The sequence below is a fragment of the Mercenaria mercenaria genome, chromosome 7, assembly GCF_021730395.1.
Source record: "Mercenaria mercenaria strain notata chromosome 7, MADL_Memer_1, whole genome shotgun sequence".
Taxonomy (NCBI): domain Eukaryota; kingdom Metazoa; phylum Mollusca; class Bivalvia; order Venerida; family Veneridae; genus Mercenaria; species Mercenaria mercenaria.
The window spans coordinates 19,628,514-19,651,545 of NC_069367.1; the positions used below are offsets into that span (position 1 = coordinate 19,628,514).

Consider the following 23,032-nt stretch of genomic DNA (forward strand, 5'->3'; position numbering starts at 1 on the left):
AATTGAGCCTTAAAATTTGTGTAATTACTAAATTTGAACCCGGGTAAAGATTGAATGTTTCAAGTAGATTTTAAAACTTTTTTTAAAAATATTTTTTGACGTTTTTGAAAAAATATACAAACTTGCAATTTTTAATAAATTTTTTAAAATTGGTAAAGTCCAATCCATATTATACCACTTTAAAATTTACAGCATGGGATTTTTTTTCGAAAAATTAATAAAACCTAAACCAAAATCAAATTGCCTTGTTTTGATTTGTTAGTTTTTTTAAAAATTTTTGTTTGTTTGAAATAAAAAAAAATATTTCTAAAAATTTTAACTTAAAATTTTATTTCTTTTTCTTTTTTAAAATTCAAAAGATATAAAAATACTGGGGATTAACATGTAATTTTACTTTTTTATTAACTGAAAAATTAAAATTAGTTTGAGAAAACCTGACTTTTCAAACTGCTGTCTGACAAATGTTTTTTTTAAATTTTTACTTTGTATGTAATCTGAATCTTTGATGTTCATTTTTGAAGAGTAACTTACCTTTAAATGATTGACTTGCACCCCAGCTCTTTTTCTTTTGGGCTTTGCTGAAACACAGTTCCTTGTGTATGCCTCTTGCCAACATCTGTGTGCTTCAACTTTTGTGAAATCTGTGTGCCTCAGCTCTTTGCTGAAAAACCCGTGTCTCAGTTCTTTGCTGATACTCATCTGCTTCAACTATTTGCTGAAACTCGTGTGCCCCAGTTTTGCTGAAACACCGTCTGTCTCAGTTCTTTTTTGAAAAATCCATCGCTTTAAATATTTGCTGAAACTCTGGTGCCTCGCTCTTTGCTGAACACTGTCTGTCTCGTTCTTTTCTGATCTCCATCTGCTTAAACTATTTGCTGAAACTCTGTGTGCCTCGTCTTTGCTGAAACCCGTCTGTCTCAGTTTTTGCTGAAAAATCCATTGCTTAAAAATTTTTTCTGAAATTTTTGTGTGCCTCAGCTCTTTGCTGAAAACCCCGTCTGTCTCAGTTCTTTGCTGATATCCCTCGCTTCAAAATTTTGCTGAAACTCTGTGTGCCTCTTCCCTTTTCTGAAACCCGTCTGTCTCAGTTCTTTGCGAAAATCCATCTGCTTAACTATTTGCTGCTCTGTGGCCCCAGCTTTTGCTGAAAAAACCCGTCTGTTCAGTTCTTTGTGTACTCCCTCTGCTTAACTTTTTGCTGAAAATCTGTGTGCCTCCTTTTTTGGAAACACGCTGTTAGTTCTTTGCTGAAACTCCATCGCTTAACATTTGCTGAAATTGTGTGCCTCGCTCTTTTCCCAAAAAACCGTTGTCTCAGTTTTTTTGCGAAACTCCTTGCTTCAACTATTTGCTGAAAAATTGTGTGCCCCAGCTCTTTGCCAAAACCGTCTGTTCAGTTCTTGCTGAAATCCATCGCTTCAAACTATTTTCTGAAAAATCGGTGCCTCGCTCTTTGCTGAAAACCCCTGTCTCGTTCTTTTCTGAAAAATCCATCTGTTCACTTTTGCTGAAACTCTGTGTGCCCCAGCTCTTTGCTGAAACACGTTGTCTCAGTTCTTTTTCGATATCCATCTGCTTCAACTATTTGCGAAACTCTGTGTGCCTCAGCTCTTTGCTGAAACACCCTCTGTCTAGTTCTTTTCTGAAAATCCTCGCTTCAAAAATTTGCTGAAACTTGTGTGCCTCAGCTCTTTGCTGAAACCCCGTCTGTTCAGTTCTTTGCTGAAAAACCCTTGCTTTCAAAATATTTGCTGAAATCTGTGTGCCTCAGCTCTTTTCTGAAAAACCTCTGTCTCAGTCTTTGCTGTTTCTCCCTCTGTTCAACTATTTGCTGAAAAATCTGTGTGCCTCAGCCTTTTTGAAAAACTGTCTGTCTCAGTTCTTTGCTGAATCCATCTGCCTTAACTCTTTGCTGGTCTGTGTGCCCCCAGCCTTTTTAAAACTCTGTCTTTCTTTGCTAAAACTTTTTTTGCTCAACTTGTTAAAAATTTAAATAAACTCTTGATGAAACCCTGCCTGCTTCGCTTTTCTTAAAATTATTACCTCAGTTCTTTAATGGAACTTTATCTGTTACTCTGCACCTTTTTTGATTTTTTAAAGTGTTGTACTTTTTTTGCCCCCCTGTTGGCACTTTGATTTGTACAGGGCATTTCTTGACATTTTGTTTCTGCTTAAATTATACTCTAAAAAAGTAATATTTTTGACACTTTTTATCTCTTCCCGTGTCTAAGCCCCCTAGGGGAGGTTTTTGAAGCAATTTGTGTACACAGACTCAGCTGTATTATCATCAAATGGCACACACATCTTTGTTTTTATCTGAAAAAAATTTTCTTGATTATGAAAAAATAAACAAGAGCTCTGCCAAGTGGGCAATATATCCTAAGGGTTACTCAGGGATGGAGCAAATTTAAAGGGCTTGAAATGTGAAGCCCAAAGGCGGAACAACAAAGGGAAGGGAAAATTCAAAAAAAAAACTAAATCCCCAAAAAAAAAATCCCAACAAGGGAAAAAGGGATGTCAAAAAAACCTAAAAATGGAGTACCTTTATGTTGTACCCCAGAAAAAGTGGTCCCCTTTTTTTTTTCTGTGGCCCAAAAATAAAACAAGAGGGCCTGAAGGCCCCGTATCCCACCTGACCTATTTACTAAAAGATTATCAAGATCAACTTTTTGCCAATTCATTAAAAGGTCATAAATGTAACCTCTAAAGTGTTTTAGCTTTTCCCTCTGATTTGACCCCCTTGACCTAGTTTTTCCCCCCCCCATGCCCCCGTTCAAACTTGCCAAAGATCATCAAGATTAAATTCTGATTAAATTTCATGAGATCAGTCTAAAGGGCCCCTAAGAGTGTTACAAAACTTTTCCTTGATCTGACCCTTTTTACTAGTTTTTAAAAACCCCCCTGCCAAGATTTAAAAATAAAACCATGATCATCAGATTAAAATTTTTGACCAAGTTTTTTTAAATCGGTTTAAAAAGTGGCCACTACAGTGTTAACAAGCTTTTCCTTTGATTTGACCTGGTGACCCAGTTTTTTACCCCCGATGACCCCTACGAATCGTCCCAAAATTTCATTGAGGAAACATTCTGACCAAGTTTTATTAAGACTGGGCCAAAAATTTTGACTTTTAGGGTTAACAGTCAATTGTTGACGAGGACAAGGGCGATCCAAAGCTCACCTTTTAACAGTGAGCTAAAAAGTTTCAAAATAAGCATTTATAGTAAGTAAAAAGGGGAAATAATTAAAAAAAAATTTTTGTTTTTGAAAAAAAAGAGGGGTCTGCCAAACAAAAAACAAGAGAAAAAAAAAAAAGCAGTCATATAGACTTTTACCCCTAAGTGGGCTTTGGGCCTTGAAAAAAGTATCCGGAACATTGCCTTTTCAATGTCTCGGGTGGTGAAATCCCCTTTGAATCCTTCTGCGTTCAAGAGTTACGGGCGGAACGAAAACAAAGTGATATGACCTTGATTCCTAAAATGGACCTTTCTTGAAGCGAGACAAACCAAAATGCGCTGTGCACGTTTGTTCGTGTGGTGAAATTTGTGTCATTTCCTTAAAATTTCAAAGGTTTAAAAGTTACGAGCGGAACGAAATTGCAAAGGACAGGCAGACGGACTGCGACGGACACCAGGTCATGCATAAACATCCCTTCGGGCGTCTTTTAATTAGTTGTTTTAAAAAAAGGACTAGTACCCAACCAAATTCGAGAATTTGGTTTTCCCCCCCCAAAAGGGTTTGTGGTGAGGGAAAGAAAAAAAAAATTATCCGGCAAAAATTAAGGATGTTACAAGAAGCAAAAAATTTTCATTAGTAAAAAAACATTTAACAGAAAACAAATGTTTAATTAAAGAGTCAAATAAATGTTGATACTTCGATCCCGATTAAAAATTTATTTTTAAGGAATATTTCTGTAATAAACTTTAAACTATTAAAATTACATGCAGTTAATGAATGTGAGCTTGAAGTTTTAAATGGAAAGAAATATTGTGTTTGAGTGTTTGGCACCAAGGTTGCTGTTTAAGATGTCCTTAAGAAAACACAAGGTTTGAACATTTAAACAAGAGGACCATGATGGTCCTGAATCGCTCACCTCTTCCCACATGACCAGTTTTGGTATGACGTCGTTTTTTTTTTATTATTTGACTTGTGACCAAATTTTTGGTCTGTGACCGTTTTGAATTGACCTAGTATTTCAAGATAAAATTCTGCCAATTTTCATGAGACCACAAAAATATGGTCTTAGGCACAAGGTTTTTCTATTTTGACCTATGACTAGTTTTTTAAGGACGTGACCCCTTTTTTAAATTTACCCGATATCATCAAGGGAAATTTTTTCCCATTTTTTTATGAAAATCTCATTTTACAAGTATGGCCTCTAGAGAGGTCACAAGGATTTTCTATTTTTAGACCTACTGACCTAGTTTTTGACCGCACATGACCCTGTTTCGAACTTGACCTAGATATCATCAAGATGAACATTCAGATCAATTTTCATACAGATCCCATACAAAATATGGCCTTTATGGTCACAAGGTTTTTCTATTATTTGACCTACTGACCTAGTTTTTGAAGGCACGTGACCCACTTTCGAACTTGACCTAGATATCATCAAGATGAACATTCAGACCAACTTTCATACAGATCCCATGAAAAATATGGCCTCTAGAGAGGTCAAAAGGTTTTTCTATTATTTGACCTACTGACCTAGTTTTTGATGGCACGTGACCCACTTTCAAACTTGACCTAGATATCATCAAGGTGAACATTCTGATCAATTTTCATGAAGATCTCGTGAAATATATGGCCTCTAGAGAGGTCACAAGGTTTTTCTATTTTTAGACCTACTGACCTAGTTTTTGACCGCACGTGACCCAGTTTCGAATTTGACCTAGATATCATCAAGATGAACATTCAGACCAACTTTCATACAGATCCCATGAAAAATATGGCCTCTAGAGAGGTCACAAGGTTTTTCTATTATTTGACCTACTGACCTAGTTTTTAAAGGCACGTGACCCAGTTTTGAACTTGACCTAGATATCATCAAGGTGAACATTCTGACCAATTTTCATGAAGATCTTGTGAAAAATATGGCCTCTAGAGAGGTCACAAGGTTTTTCTATTTTTAGACCTACTGACCTAGTTTTTGAAGGCACGTGACCCAGTTTCCAACTTAACCTAGATATCATCAAGGTGAACATTCTGACCAATTTTCATGAAGATCTCGTGAAATATATGGCCTCTAGAGAGGTCACAAGGTTTTTCTATTTTTAGACCTACTGACCTAGTTTTTGACGGCACGTGACCCAGTTTCGAACTTGACCTAGATATCATCAAGATGAACATTCTGACCAACTTTCATAAAGATCCCATGAAAAATGTGACCTCTAGAGTGGTCACAAGCAAAAGTTTACGGACGGACGCACGCACGCACGGACGACGGACACCGCGCGATCACAAAAGCTCACCTTGTCACTTTGTGACAGGTGAGCTAAAAAACAAGAGCTGTCTCCATAGGATGACACATGCCCCCGATGGCACTTAGAATGAATAGTTATGGCCGATGTTAGGACCTTTGACCTACGGACCTGGGTCTTGCGCGCGACACGTCGTCTTACTGTGGTACACATTCATGCCCAATAATTTTAAAATCCATGCATGAATGACAAAGATATGGACCGGACACGCCCATCAATGCACTATCATGAAATATGACCTTTAACGTCTAAGTGTGACCTTGACCTTTAAGCTACGGACCTGGGTCTTGCGCATGACACGTCTTCTTACTGTGGTACACATTCATGCCTAGTTATTTGAAAATCCATCCATGGATGACAAAGATATGGACCGGACACGAATGCACTATCATAAAAAATGACCTTTAACGTCTAAGTGTGACCTTGACCTCTGAGCTACTGACCTGGGTCTTGCGCGCGACACGTCGTCTTAATGTGGTACACATTCATGCCAAGTTATTTGAAAATCCATCAAGGAATGACAAAGATATGGACTGGACACGAATGCACTATCATGAAAAATGACCTTTAACGTCTAAGTGTGACCTTGACCTTTGAGCTACGGACCTGGGTCTTGCGCGCGACACATCGTCTTACTGTGGTACACATTCATGCCAAGTTATTTGAAAATCCATCCATCGATGACAAAGATATGGACCGGACACGAAAACTGCGGACAGACTGACAGACTGACAGACGGTTCAAAAACTACATGCCTCCCTTTGGGGGCATAAAAAAGAAAGGAATGGAAATACATAATTATATATGTATATATATAAATATATGTTTATATTTTTTTAGGGGGACGGGGTGTGTGAACAGGTGAGGAAACAAAAATTCACATGTTGATTATAAATATTGATGGAAAATTAAAAATCAAAAACAAAAACAAACAAAAAATGGGTGAAGGAAGGGGGGCAGGGGATGCATGATCGGTGGTGGGCATGACTGGTTGGAGGAGCGGGGTGGGGGAATGGTACAACTTGCATGTTGATAAATAGTCATGGAAGGTTTGCAAAAATCTAAAATAAGGAAGGCAAGGGGGTGACCAGGTGTGGGTGCACAACTTCACATGTTTATAATAAATGTTCATGGAGAAGAATGAAAGAAATGTAATGGCAACTTTTTTCAAAATGGTAAGTTTGTTATGTACAAATATGTGGATTTTTTACAATTAAAGGGCAAAACTTGAAGTTACAAAGAAATCTGAAGGGAAATTGTGGTGCAAAACCCCAGTTTTGGGTGATCTAAATTCTTTTTAAAGGGTCCATGTTCAAGGTAAATTATATAAAATTATGTGCGAAATGCCATATTTTAGTACCTTTTTAGTTAACACTAGAAATTCTAAGGACCAAAATTTGGTGTTATTGGGAAAATCGACTAAAACTTGACAGGCCGCAAAATCATTGTGGTGCATGTATTAAAAGTTTTTAAAAATATTCCCAAAACATTCCTTAATATGGTCGGTGGACGGAAAGAAAAACGGAAGACAATCCCAAAAACTATACCCCTCCGATTTCGTCGGGGGTTAATTAAACAAGAGCTTTTATAGAAAAATGGGAGCTGGAGTATACTGGGTACTGAATGATTCCAATGGGGAAGACAATATTGGGAATTGATTAACCCGAGAAAAAATATATTTAGTTTTGTGTTTCAAAATTAATAATTTAAAAAAGGGGTTTAAAATTCATGGAAATTTGGTCATAATCCATGATCTGTTATTCCTTGACAGCCATCCACAGAGTACAAGCAACTGCTGTTAACAACGGGAGAGCATGTCAACTATTTTCCTTTGTAGTGAAATTGGGACTTTAAAGGAAAGTGGGCTGCCAAGGGAGTTTTTAAATGCCCTCAAAATGGGATGAAGATATTAAGATTTTGGACAATAGTTTAAGTTGTGTCAAATGGATTAGAAACCCAAAACAGTATGGTTATCAAAACATTAAAGAAGTATAAAATGTACAAAATTCAGGGAAAAAATTTTTGCAATGTGGAAATGATAGGAGCAAAAGGTGCATCAAAACTTGCCCGGGGAATTCTATAGTAAAAAGGGGGTGACTGTGAGACAGGCACTAAAATTTTTCTCAGTGCTTGATTGAATTGAGCTTTGCCAGTAAAAATGTTTAAAACTTCAAAAAAAAAATCAAAGTAAAAAGGGGGCATAAAAAAAAAAAACTGTCAAAATTCAAACCCAAGCTAGGGGGTTTGTTTCTCCGGTGTAGACTTTGATAGTAAATAACTTTTTAAAAGTTTCAAGTAAATAGCTTTGATAGTAACAGAGATATTTCCTTCATCAAAAAATTTTTACCAAAATTCGTTAAAAAGGGGCAAACTTCCCAAAATTCAATCGGTTTGGCTATTCCCAAAATAAAGAAATTGTTTTTTGTTTCAAAAAAAAATTCAGTACTTCAGAAAATTTTTTGAACATTTTTCTGTTTTTCATCCGTCATAGACCTATTTCCACAAGTATCCATACATTTGCTTCAAGAAAACAAAAAAAAAAGAAATGAGGGCCAAGATTCCCCTGGGCCCGCTCCCGGAAAAACCAAAACCAAAAAATATTAAACGGTAAACATGTTTGACCTAGTGTTTCTGGAAAAAAAATTTGAAAAAATTATATTAAAATTGGAGAAAAATCTTGGTATAAGTATTTTCTTTGTTTTGATAGGCCCTAGTTTTGACCCAGGACCCATTTCAAACTTGCCCTAGATTTCTAAAGGGGATCTTTTGATAAAAATTTCATGAAGATAAATTGAAAAATACAATTATCGCATCCCAAAAGTTTTTTTTTGATTTGACCTGTGACCTATTTTTTTCCCCCAAAGACTATCTTTATTCGAACTTGACCTAGATTTTATCAAGAAACCCATTCGACCAGATTTTATGAAACCCAGTGTAAAATCAGCCCTATTAAACAAAAGGGTTTTTTTTTTGATTTGCCCTAGTGACTGTTTTTAAACCAGAGACCCATATTCGAACTTGCCTAGATTTCTAAAGGCAATCATTCTGACAAAATTTCATAAAGATCATTTGAAAAAAATTAGCCTTTTCGCTAACAAGGTTTTTCTTTGATTTAACCTGTGACCAAATTTTTGACCAGATGACCTATTGGAATTGGGCCCAAATTTCATAAAGGCAATCATTCTGAAAAATTTCATGAAGATCTTTTGAAAAATACACCCTCTTTGCTAAGAAGGGTTTTCTTTATTTGACCTAGTGACCTTTTTTTTTGATCCTGATGCCCCATAATTAAATTTTTTAAACGTAGTTTTCATCAGGAATCATTTGATTTAAATTTCAGGAAGATAAAAAAAAAATATAGCCTTTGGCATACCCGTTTTTCTTTGATTTGCCCTAGTGACTAATTTTTGAACCCAGATGACCCATATTAAAACTTGACCTAGATTTCATAATGCAATTTTCTGACCAAATTTATGAATCAATTAAAAAATACAGCCTCTTCGCATACACAATGTTTTTCTTGATTTGACCTAGTGACCTACCTTTTGCCCCCCAGATAACCCATTCTCAAATTCGGCCTAGATTTCATAAAGGTTACATTCGACCAAATTCTGAAGATTAATTAAAAAAATACACCCCTCTATCGCAACACAAGGTTTTTCTTTGATTTGCCCTATGACCAGTTTTGATCCAGATGCCCCATATTCGAACCGGCCTGATTTTATAAAGGCAATTATTTGCCAAAAAATTCTGAAGATTAATTGAAAAATACAGCCTCTATCGCATACACAAGGTTTTTTTTGTTTTGAATTAGTGCCCTTTTTTTTGTACAGAGACCATTTTAAATCGGCCTAGATTTCTTAAAGGAAAAATCTTCTGACCAAATTATAAGATTAATTGAAAAAACACCCCTCTATCACTACAAAGGTTTTTTTTCATTTGCCCTGTTTTTGACTCCGTCCCCATTTTCAAACTCGGCCTAGTTTTTATCAGGCAATCATTCTGACAAAAATTCATGAAGTTAATTAAAAAAATACACCCTCTATCGTAACAAGGTTTTTTTTTGTTTTGACCTAGTGACCTAGTTCCTGCCCCCGAGACCCATCTTCGAACTGGCCCTAGATTTCATAAGGTCTCTTTTGCCAAAAAATTCATGAAGTTTAATTAAAAAATACACCTCTATCGATACAAAAATTTTTTTCTTTGATTTGACCTAGTGCCCTGTTTTTGTTCCAGATGATCCTTTTTAAACTTCCCTAGATTTCATCCAAGGTTATCTTTTGCCCAAAATTTTCATGAGATATTTAAAAAATCAGCCTCTATGCATACACAAGTAATTTGACAGACGACAGACGACAGCAGAGCCGGAACGAGCGTCACAAAAACTCACCTGGGGCATTTGCTTGCTGAGCTAAAAAGGGGGGTTTGAATTTTTCAGGTAATGCAAGTAACTGAAGTCAGGTTGAAGTCAGTTATAATTCCCGCATTTCAGAAAGCGGTCTGAGATAAACACCATATTTTCGTTTTCACGTAAAAAATCGAAAAACATGCGATTTAGCATAAAAAAGTGTCCTATTTTTGTAAAATTCATTCCAAAAGTGAAAATAATGGCCATTTGGGTCCGAATTGTGCAAAAAATGGAAAATGGGATCTTTTATTGGGGACTTTTTTTCGACTACCCCGGAAAAGACATTTTGCCCAAATTTGTTTTTTTTTTTTAATTTCAGAAAATTTTTGATTTATTTCTAGAGAACCTTCAAAAAGGAAAACCTGGCAGCCACTTAAAATCAAAAGTTAAATTTGAGAAAAGGGTTTTTTCTGGGCCCCCCCCCATGCCCGTTTTTTGGCCCAAAAAAGTCACCTCATGTGCGGTTTTCACTTTTTTAAAGTGTTTAACTTTAAATTCAGCAAATTTTTTAAGGGAGAGAAGGTAAAAGAGCACTTTTTATCAAAATGCCAAGGATTTAACAAATCCATCGTGATTTTCATGTTAAATCATACAAATAGGGATTTGATCGCACCAGATTTGTGAAATTTTATCCCCCAATGTGTGAAAAATTTTTTCAAAAATGAAAAAGGGGGCCATAAAGGGCCCCTGATCGTCACCTGTCTATGCCCCTAAGATCATCAAGAAAAACATTTGCCCCAAGTTTCATTAAGATATGGTAAAAATGGGGCCTCGAAAGTGAAAATAGCTTTTCTTTGATTTGCCCAGGTGACGTTTTTGACCCGACATGACCCAGATTCAAACTTGACCTAAAGTCCCAAGATTAAATTTCTGAATAAGTTTCATAAAGTGTAATACAGTAAAAAATGTGGCCTCTAGATGTTAAAAGCTTTTCCTTTGATTTAACCAGGGGGCCCTTTTTTTTGACCCCCCCTGACCCAGATTCAAATGGCCCTTTCGGGATCTTTCAAGTTAACTTTGACAAGTATCATGAAGATTTGTATAAATGGGGCCCTTACGTGTTAACAAGCTTTTCCCTTTGATTTGATCTGGTGACCTATTTTTTTTAAACCAGGATGCCCAATTTATCAAATCGTCAAGACTTTATTGGGGTATTATTCTGACAAGTTTCATTAAAAGTTTGGGCCCTTTGGGGCTCTGAGTTTTAAAACAAGCTTTTCCTTTTTTTTGCCCTGGTGCCTTGTTTTTGACCCGATGCCCCAATATCAAATCACCCAAGATTTTTAGGGTGACATTCTGACCAAGTTTCATTAAGATTGGGCCCAAAAAAATGTGGCCTCTAGGTTTTACCTGTGTGTTTCTGCAGACTCAAAAAGGGGGCTGGTGCTTCCTGAAAAAAAGACTTTTAATGCGCGGTTTGGCACTAAAAGGGGCATTCGTCCAAGTAGCTTGCGGGCATCATTTTAAAAACCCCTTTTTAATACTTTTTCACTTTGCTTTTGAGAATTTTTCATATCTCAGATATGGGGTAGTATTTTGTATTTTCCTTAGTAATGTTTACCATACTTTAAAACTTTTTATTTTGATCCCAAACTGAAGTGGGGCTTGCTTTTCGTGCAGATATCTGGGATAATTTAATAAGAAACAAGTTTTTTTTAAACAATATCAATCCCAACTTTATTTGTCAATCATACCCCATTTCACCATTAAATTACTTTAAAGAGATAGGCAGTTGTCAAATTTCATGTAATCAATGATGGTCCCCTATATCGTATTAAAACCATTGTTCTTCGTTGCAGTAAGTTTAAAAAAGAAAAAAATCTTAGGGAAGTTCATTTTTTTTTTTTTTTGGGCAAGAAAAGAAGTAAAATGTACGAAAAAAGTACTGCTGTGAAATTTGCTAGTTTTGATCGTCTGCCATTTTTTAAGTTTCTGCGATACGGGTAAAAACACCACAAAATCCAGCTTTTCTTTATTTCATATAAAATCCACTCACTTCAAAAAAGTGTTTCGAATTTTCTGCATATCGATTTTCAGACACTTATATTCCCATAAAAACTAGATCGCTACTTTAGAAAAACAAAAAAAAAGGGGGGAAAACTTTTATTAAAAAAAACTACAGTTCGTTAATACAACCCCGCTGAATTTACTACTTTTCGTTTCTTTCAATTTCTCTTTCGTGACATTAAAAATTTTTACCCCCCATTTTTATCAGCTGCGATGGAACAGCCCATTTCTTAGAATGCAAAATGATACTACTGAAACGCGGGGGAGTGTAAAGTGCACGTTGCGCGAGAAAATGCCTAGGAAAGGAAAAAAGATTAGTACTATTTATTTTGGGGGCTTTGTGATAGACGGGGAGGTTACATTCTATTGGTAGTGTCAACCCCCATACACTGTTGAATCAATGATTGATAAGAATCTGGTTTTTTTTTCTTTAATCTACAGATTAAGTAAATAAAATAAAAGTGAATACCTATGGGTTTATTGCGAATAATAATTCAAAATTTTGGTTGCTTGATGCGGCCCTGCACTTTCAAATTAAAATTTTAGCCATATAAAAATTTTTTGACAAATTTTTTTACTAAAACAAAACTAGGGCCCTTTCATTTTAGTTTATTATTTAATTCGATAGGTTTTATAACTTAAACGCTAGGTTACGGTTTTTTTCATACCCGGGAAATTTTTAAATTTTTTAAGATGGGGCGACTTCTGCGTTGGGCGTCAGAATGTGCTTTTGAAAAGTATACTTCGTAATTATTAAACAAGAATTTTTTCGATTTTAAAGAATTTGGTATATTTTGAAGTTTAAAAGTTTACTGTTTATTTTTTTAAATGATACCCCCGAAGGTAAAAAATTTTGTGTAAAATTTAGTAAAAATTTTGGTCTGGTCATTTTTCTGGGTTGGCGGCGTCGGGAAAGGGAAAAATTAACATTTTTTTTAAAAACCCAATGGGCATCAAAAATGTGCGACAATCAATTTCATTTTAATTGATTACAACCTTTTAAAATAAATTTTCCTTTAATCTTTTGTTCTGATGTTTTCAATATCTCTTCCGTAAAAAAGGTAAAAGTAGCTCGCCGCGTTTCTAAAAACAACAAATTTTATCTATGTTTCAATTAAAAAGAATCATAAGGGGCGTAATTGTTGATAATCCTGTCAGTTCTTAATCGGGGATTCCGGTTGATGCACCCGTGTCGACTTGTTGATCAAAGCCGCTTTGCGGTTTCAATACACGGAACATGCCCCCCGGACATTTGGGATCCCGGCTGGTTTTGAAGGGGATTTCAAGATAAATACAAAGCCCGATAAAATAAAAGGGACTGGCGCAAAGGGCGCTTGAAGGGCCCTTGGCGGCCCCTTAAACGGGGCAGGCGCTGCGCCTGTTAAAAAAGGCCCGCGGAAACACAAAGCTTTTCTTTGATTTTACCTGGTGACTGAAAATAGATTTTGACTCCCCCTGACCTAGATTTGAAATGACCTATAGATCTCAAGATTTAAATTTGACCAAGTTTATTTAAAATATGGTATAAAGTGGCCCTAGAGTGTTAAATAGTTTTCTTTGATTTGACATTTTGACCTATTTTTGCCCTCAGACCCAGATTCAATGGTTTAGATCATCATGATTTAAAATTCTGACCAAGTTTCAGAAGATATGGTCTAAAGTGTCCCTTTTGAGTGTTAACTCTTTTCCCTTTTATTTGACCTTGTGACCTTTTTTTTGACCCACATGACCAGATCAAACTGGCTTTAAGATCTGATAAATTTGACCAAGTTTTGAAAAATTAGTCATAAAAGTGGCCCCTAGAGTGTTACCCAAACTTTTCCTTTGATTTGACCTGGTGCTAGTTTTGACCCCGAAACCCAATATCAAAAACATCCAAGATTTTATTAGGGTAAAACATTTGACCGTTTATTAAGTTTGGGCCAAAATTGTGACCCCTAGAGTGTTTAAAAAGCTTTTACTTTGATTTTGACCAAGGACCTAGTTTTTAATCTCAGTGACCAAAATAGAACTTGTCCCAAGATTTCTTTAGGATAACTTCTGCCCGTTTATGAAGATATGTATAAATGTGGTTCTAGAGTGTTTCCAACTTTTCCCTTTTATTTAACCTGGGACCGTTTTTGACCCAGATGACCCAATATCAAATGCATCCAAAATTTTATAAGGTACATTGGGCCAAATTTCATTAATTTTGGGGGGGAAAAGTGTCTTTAGATGTTAAAAGCTTTTGCTTTGACTTGACCTGGTGACCTAGTTTTTGACCCCAGATGACCCAGTATCGAACTCATCCAAGATTTTATTGAGGGTAACGATTCTGACCGAGTTTCATTAGATAGGGGTTAAATTGTGACCTCTAGAGTGTTAAAAGCAAAAATTTTTGACAAAGGCGACGTGGCCCAGAGCGATCACAAAAGCTCAACTTGGCACTTCGTGTATGTGGCTAAAAATAAGTCTTGTTTCTGCCCAAATGTCGTAATAGGTGATTAGAAATAGAAAATTTTGAAATTCCGCTCTGTCTGTGGGACTTTTAGAAAAATACTGTTTGTCACTTATAGGCTTTTTTACCAATAAAGAAATTCTTTTTTCATATAAAATTCAGTACTTTAGAACCAATTTTTTTTCAGTTTCTAGATTTTCACTCCGTCGTAGACCCTTTTTTATCAAAATTCCAATTCAAAAAAACAAAAAAAAAAGGGGCGTTGAATAGTATGAGTGAAAAGCAAGCAATGAAGTCAGGTACCCTCATATTGTGCATTTCAGAAAGCGGTCCCAGAATAAAAACCCCACTTTCGTTTTAAAGAAAAACTCGAAAAAATGGGTATTAGCATGAAAAGTGTCCTTTTTAGTAAAGAAGGCCATGGAAGCCCTGTATCGTCACCTGATATGACCCTTTAAAATATCAAGATGTTTCATTTAAATATGGGCATAAAAGCGGCCTCTAAAATCTTAATCAAAGGCTGAAGGGCCTGAGAGCGGCTAATGATTGATGTGGGGTTATAGCTACCGTTTAGTTTGGTTTTTTTTTTTTTTCCCCCCCCTGAAAGAGATTTTGTTCAATGATGAAATGGCATCAATCGATGCCTAGTAAAAATTTGATTTACATTTTACAAGTATTTAAAAACCCAAAATTTTTCTCTAAAATTGAAGAGTGGTTCGAAAAAAAAAAATGTTGAAAGTCAAAACTACAAAATTTTAAGGTGACACTAAGATACTGCCCCTGACTATAAATATTTTTCCAGTAAAATTTGCTCCGGCATTACCAAAACAGGCAATTATCGGTGGATTTTCGAAGTGATAAAAATTTTAAAATGAAAATTTTAATTGAAATTTATAGCCGGATTGCCACATACAAATTTGTAACGGATGGACGAAAGAACTGTTCAGTTTTTACAGATAGGGGCCGGGGAATAACCGTGTCACCGCTAGGTATTGTTCAAACATATTTTAGGGATGGAATTTAAATTACTTACTTTTCGTTTTAAAAATATTTTTAAAGTTGCTGGTGTCAATATATGTGTCTGAATGTTTACAGCAGGAAAATTGCACATTCGAACTAAGAGAAGTTACTGGACTAGTACCCCTTCGAAAAAAATAAAAAATATTTAAAGAAGCAGTTCTTTTTTAGTTAAAACATCATTTTTTTTTTTCGACCCGTTAAAACCCCCTTTAAAAAACCTGTAGTAGTCTATGTACTTTCAATTTCGTTTGATTCAGTAGACAGAAGGCCCCGATGGGTGAAAAATATTTGAGCCCTTTAAGTGGTGGTGCAGGGTGGGTGTGGGAGGGGTGTTCCTTCCCCCTTTGAACTGCAGTCGATTTTGAAATGGGCATTGGGGGGGGGGTAAAGGGCAATGTATCAAACTGTAAAGTGGAATTTTGGGGAGAGGGTGGGGAGGATCCCCCCCTGCAAAATAGGGGTTTGGGGATCACCCAAGGGGAATTTTTAAAGTAGACCCTTTATCAGCCCTTTTGGGGGATTTCAACTGAAAAATTTTTGTTTTAATTTCTAAATATTACCTAGATTTTTTTTAGTATTACAATATTAAAAATATTTAATGACTGTCCTTCATAGTTTTACTTTCGGGTCATGCTCAGCACTAGAAAAAGTTGAAATTTTATTCTATGATGTATTTTAAAAATAAAATTTTGAACATTTCTGTTAAATAATATCTATATGTTGTTCTTTAAAGTTTAAAAATTATAACACGCTCGATATTTACCCAAATATTATATCCGGATAGATTACACTTTTTTTTACCGCCAAAAACTCCGTTCAACAATAAAGGGGAATTTAAGCAATTGGCAGTATTGACATTTAAATTTACGGTTAAATTACTCTTATTTAATCTTTTTTAAAAAAATTGTTTGTTTTGTCAAAGAGCCAAACAAGACGATCCACTTTCGATTTTAAAAAACTACAGAAAATACAATTTAATGTTTGCCCATTTGTTTATTTTTCGAAAAAAGAAATTTAAATTTATTTTTAAAATCGTAGTACTAACAAACCCGTAAAAAGCTTCTTCTTCCCTAATTATCCGTTTACTGACTGCAAAATCGACCCACGCAAAAGTGTTGAAGCTTGTTAAAACAGATCAGCGGTTCGCCGAGAAGGTTCCAGAATGTAGTTAGGATTCATCCGTAGTCTCGGGAAAAATTAACGTACTGACTTCTTATTCGGATCATTTAAATGAAGCTGTTATTTTTAAATTTTATCGATGGGTAAAAATCTTTATAAGAGGGTTCCAATGTTTTTTAGAGGACCCATCAATAAAATCTAGCGTTGTTCTGGTTTTTTATTTTTTCTTTCGGGTGTTACGCAAGTTTGTAAATGTGCGCAATTATAAAATGCACAGCACAATAAATTTTTTATTTTCGCAGGGTTTTTAAAAATTATTTTTTGAAACGGACGGGTAACAAATGATAAATTTTTCTAATAAGTTAGTATGCAAATTTTTTTTGAATTTATGAAAAATCATATTTGTATTTTGTGACAAAAAGGGGATAAAATTCTCACCATAATCATATGCCCAAATGTTTACAAATCCTGCAGTCGTTATGGTGTTTAACTTAAAAAGTTACGCGGAAGAAAAAAACGGGCTTTTTCGGTATTGCACAATTAAAGTCATAAATATGACAGATTACACGATATTGGGCATAGCAAATAGGATTGAAAAAAATAAATTCATTTGATCATGACTTTTGAAATTTGAGGTCCAAAGGAAATACTCACTTGCTGTGTTGTGAGGCCTTTAAGAATGAGAAATCGTGCGTTTGCAAGGACTCGTCAAAAATTTCAGCGTTTAGCCAAAATCAACTAGCTTTTTCCTCGATTTGACTAGTGCCCAGTTTTTGACCCCCCCAGACCCCGATTAAATTACCTAAAGTCTAAAGATTAACATTTGACTAAGTTTCATGGTACAGTCTAAAAGGGCCCTGAGTGTTAACAAGCTTTTCCTTTATTTACCCAATGACCTAGTTTTTAATCCCCCCTGACCCCGTTTGTCGATCTATAGATATCAAAATTAAAATTTGACCGTTTCTTAAGTATGGTTAAAAGGGCCCCTAGGTGTTATCTGTTTTCTTTGATTTTACCTTGTGACCTGTTTTTGCCCCACATGACCCGGTTCAAACTGGACTTTAAATCTCTGATTAAATTTGACCCAAATTTCTGAAGTATAGTATAAAGTGTCCCTTTTGGTGGTTTAATAGCTTTTTCCTTTGATTTGACCCAAAAGGGCCTAGTTTCTGCATAGTGACCCAATATCAAATAGTCCAAAAATATTATTGAGGGTAAATTTGACCCAAATTTTTATTAAAATTGGGTCAAAAATTTGGACCTCTAGAGGTTAACAAGCTTTTTTTTTGATTGACCTGGTGACCTAGTTTTTGATCCCAGATGACCCAATATCAAAAGCATCCAAGATTTTATTGAAGGTAACATTCTGATCAAGTTTCATTAAGATTGGGCCAAAATTGTGACTTCTAGAGTGTTAACAAGCTTTTGCTTTGACTTGACCTGGTGACCTAGTTTTTGACCCCAGATGACCCAGTATCGAACTCATCTAAGATTTTATTTGGGTAACATTCTGACCAAGTTCCATTAAGATTAGGTCAAAATTGTGACTTCTAGAGTGTTAACAGTCAAATTGGACTGACGACTGACGGACGACGGACACAGGGCAATCACAAAAGCTCACCTTGAGCACTTTGTGCTCAGGTGAGCTAAAAATTCATTCCACAAGTGAAATAATGCCCATTTGGCTCCCGATTTACATGCAAATGCGCGAAACATGGAAAAACTAGAATCTATTTATTAGGGACTTCTTTCGACTACACCACGGAAGCATATTTTTGACCGAATTAGCTTTTTTAGCAGGTTCTGAAACTCAAGAGTCATTCAGCCTAAATTTTCAAGGGTCAAAATCAGATTTTCAAGAATCAAGATCAGCTTTGAAGGGGTCAAGCTATACTGTTATAAATGCAACTTCCACAGACTTTATCTAAAACAAGAACATTAATCATTACAGATTTTTTTAAACAATTCATATTTAAGTTGTCTTAGTTTGCACATTGTCTAAAAGCGGGTGGGGTTTGGTGCCTTTGCATGTTTTTATTCTCGAAAAAAAATTCAAAATAAGAGCTGCTTTTGCAACAGTTATTATATTTTTCTTAAATGCGAACTTTTTATTTACAGTGTACTAGAAAATCTTGTAAGAAATGATAAAAAATGTCTGAAAATCATGGTCGCGAAAATGCTGGTGACAAATATGGAAAACGAAAGAAAACATTTAAAATTCTTGATTAAATATTTGTTTTAGATTTCATATTGTTTTCACCATACTTATTCAATACTTGTAATTTCTGCTTATTTAAAGCATTTATATTTGTTTTGGCCAAAAAAAAGCCTCGGCAATGATAATAATTTGCTATAGATCATAACGACTGACCGGCTCATATAATTGTATCAAGCAAACAAAACTAGAGCTATCACTAAAGGTGATGAATGTACCCCCCGCATGCACTGACACAGTACATTGCAATTTGATGCCCACAAGATTGCATAATTATGTAGACTGTATGTATATAGACTATATGTATACAGTATAGTAACAAAAAACAAAGTCCCATAACTATGCAGAATATTTATCTAAAAGAACGTAGCATGCACCACGCACAACTAAGGTTGGTACTGATCACTTGTGTGAAGTTTCATTAAATTGTGTGCAAGGGTTCAGAAGATTAGGCACGCACAAGACTGCATATGCAGACTGTATGTACATAGTATGTTAACAAGAAACAAAGTCCCATAACTCTGCAATTTTTGTCTTTGAAAGAACCTAACATGCCCCATGCACAACTACTGTTGTTACTGATCACTTGTGTGAAGTTTCATTAAATTGTGTCAAGGGGATGAGGAGAGATGGTGTGCACAAGATTGTGTCTATGTATATAGTTTAGTAACAAAAAACAAAGTCCCGTAACTCTGCAAATTTTTTTTCTGAAAGAACCTAACATGCCCCATGCACAACTACTGTTGTTACTGATCACTTGCGTGAAGTTTCATTAAATTGTGTCAAGGGGATGAGAGAGATGGTGCGCACAAAATTGTGTCTATGTAATATTATAGTATAGTAAACAAAAACAACGAAAGTCCCCATAATCTTGAGGCAAAATTTTTTTTCAAAAGAAATAACATGCCACATGCACAACTACTGTTGTTTGTACTGACACTTGTGTGAAGTTTCATTAAATTGTGTAAATGGAATGAGAGAGATGGCGCGCGGACAAGGAATTGTGTCTATGTATAATAAATTTATGTAAAAAAAAAAAGTCCATGAATCTTCCAAGTTTTTTTTTCTCTGAAGAACATAACAGGCCACTATGACAACTAACTGATTGTGTACTGATCACTAGTTTGAAGTTTCATAAATTTGTCAAGGGATGAGAGAATGGTGGGCGACACAAATAGTGTCTACGGACAGACTATAACAGAATGACGGACGGAGTACGGACATGACCAGATGAAACACCTGTAGTACAGTATACCCCTCAAACATTTTGTTTGTCGAGGGATACAAAATTGACTAATAATCATCCAATTTGTTTGTACTCATTAGATCACATTTTCGATATGCTGACGGTCGACGCAAGACAATACACTAGACACAACCTTTAATACCCCCCTCCCGATTTCTCGCGGGTGGTAAAAACAAAGTCCCAATCCAATTTCTTATTGTAAAAGAATAACGCCATCAAAAATGGTTCTGATCCGGATTCTCGGTGCGTGCGCCCATGTTGTGCGATCATATATATAACAAAAACAAGTCGTAGTCGAGTTTTTTTTTTCTGAAAAACTAACTTAACACACTTTAGCGAAGTGATTTCAAAAATGTCAAGAATGCTATCGACACAAGACACACGACTGACATACAGACAGAAACAAATATACCCCCTTACACTTGTTGTCTACAATACATATTAATTCAATTTAAAATCATTTTCTTTAAGTCACGAAAAACTCACATAAGCTCGAACTGCAAAACAAGTGGTAATCACATAAAAGGCTAATCATTAATTTTTACACTCATAACGGGGGCCATATTCTGGACAATTACGTTTGCGATTTTCGCTCAAACACCTGTAACATCAGTCAACTGATATTACATATACCTGAATGAAATGTTGCTTTGAGGGAAAGATTGGCAAAAAAATAATCGGGAATGGGTTGCGCCCGGAATGGAGTTGCGCGTATACATTATTTACATTATGATGTATATGAGCAGCTCCATTCCGTGCGCAACCCCATTCCCATGATTATTTGTCAATTATGTCCCCGTAAGCAGGATTTGAAACAATAATTTTGATATTCGTTTACTTTATAACAGTTGAGTTATCAAAAAAGCATCAGATGTCCTCAGATTAGGTATATGAGGTCAGAAACTGCCATTTTTGTTGATTCATACTTTTTTCACGTTCGTGTCGCCAGATTTTTGTGATAATAGAGCCGAATCATAAATTACAAACCAGATATTTTACACATATGATGTATTATCATATCTGTGTCGAATAGCATTTTGCTTTTTTCGAGAAAATTTATTCATGTCTCATACTAAGCAAAATCATAACTTCACATACCTCAATTTCCTCTTTTTTTACGCGCAACACCAGCACCGGACGTTGCGCAACCCATTTTAAGCGTATTCCCGGCGGGAATTGGATTGCGCGTTTACCACCCGTGATACTGCTAATTAACAAGTGGTACAAACACAATAATCTAAGGCTGTACTGTTTATCAATTAATTTTTACACACTGATCAATAAACAGGGGGCATATTCTGTGTGGGTCAAATACAAGTTTGTCTCGATTTTCGCGGGTCAAAACCTGGAACCTCAGGTCAACTGACTACCCTGATAACTCATAACATATTAGTGCCAGCATTATTGACCTTGTGTTACATGATGTAGGTGATGATATGACTACAGCTTGGTATTGATCACTCCTGTGAAGTTTCGTAGAAATCCAGCAAGCGGTTTGACCTGTGAAAGCCGGACAAGATTTTTCTTTATTTAGCTCTGGTGGCTATTTTGTGCAGCAAAGTGGTACGTGCCGGCGACATGTACAACTAGGGTTGGTACTGATCACTCCTGTGAAGTTTTGTCGAAATCAAGCGCGAAAGCCAGTCAAGACTTTTCTATTTTTAGCTCTGGCGGCCATTTTGTGCAGTGAAGTTGGACATGCCGGGGATATGCACAACTAGGCTTGGTACTGATCACTCCTGTGAAGTTTCGTCGAAATCCGGTCAGCAGTTTGACCAGAGAAAACTGGACAAGATTAATGCTGACCGACCGATGGTGAACACAAAAACAATGTTTCCCCCACCTATGGGGGAGACATAATTCTAAGTAAACTAGAGGGCCAAGATGGCCCTGGTTGCTCACCTGAGAAACGCACCATAACAGTGTAAACATGTCCAGTGCTCGCGCTGCCAATCGATATCATCGCCAAATGGTGATTATTTTATTCAAATGTCAATTAAAACGCAATTTTTGGTGATAGAAAATGGCGATTAATTTATAACAAGAGGACCATGATGGTCCTGAATCGCTCACCTATCCCCACATGACCCAGTGTTGAACTGAGTATGACGTCGTTATTTCTATTATTTGACATAGTGACCAAGTTTTTGAGCACATGTGACCTAGATATCATCAAGATAAAAAATTCTGACCAATTTTCATGAAGATCCATTGAAAAATATGACCTCTAAGAGAGGTCACAAGGTTTTTCTATTATTTGACCTTATGACCTAGTTTTTGAAGGCACGTGACCCACTTTTAAACTTGACCTAGATATCATCAAGGTGAACATTCTCACCAATTTTCATGAAGATCCATTGAGAAATATGGCCTATAGAGAGGTCACAAGGTTTTTATATTTTTAGACCTACTGACCTAGTTTTTGACCGCACATGACCCAGTTTCGAACTTGACCTAAATATCATCAAGGTGAACATTTTGACCAATTTTCATGAAGATCTCTTGAAAAATATGGCCTCTAAAGAGGTCACAAGGTTTTTCTATTTTTAGATCTACTGACCTAGTTATTGACCGCACGTGACCCAGTTTCAAACTTGACCTAGATATCATCTAGGTGAACATTCAGACAAATTTTCATAAAGATCCCATGAAAAATATGGCCTCTAGAGAGGTCACGAAGTTTTTCTATTTTCAGACCTACTGACCTAGTTTTTGACCGCACGTGACCCAGTTTCAAACTTGACCTAGATATCATCAAGGTAAACATTCTGACCAATTTTCATGAAGATCCATTGAGAAATATGGCCTCTAGAGAGGTCACAAGGTTTTTCTATTTTTAGATCTACTGACCTAGTTTTTAACCCCACATGACCCAGTTTTGAACTTGACCTAGATATCATCAAGATGAACATTCTGACCAATACTCATGAAGATCTCATGAAAAATATGGCCTCTAGAGAGGTCACAAGGTTTTTCTATTTTTAGATCTACTTACCTAGTTTTTGACCCCACGTGACCCAGTTTCGAACTTGACCTAGATATCATCAAGGTGAACATTCTGACCAATTTTCATGAAGATCCATTGAGAAATATGGCCTCTAGA

At 35.9% G+C, this 23,032-nt stretch overlaps 1 long non-coding RNA gene across 1 annotated transcript in view; it reads right to left on the reverse strand.

Moving 5' to 3' along the window:
* Positions 1-2,261: 2,261 nt before the first annotated feature.
* The window catches only part of LOC128558451 (uncharacterized), a 33,986-nt gene continuing 13,215 nt past the window's right edge, over positions 2,262-23,032 (reverse strand). The window contains exon 3 of the long non-coding RNA XR_008371630.1: positions 2,262-2,316. This is a non-coding gene — a long non-coding RNA (uncharacterized LOC128558451). The remainder of the gene's footprint in view (positions 2,317-23,032) is intronic.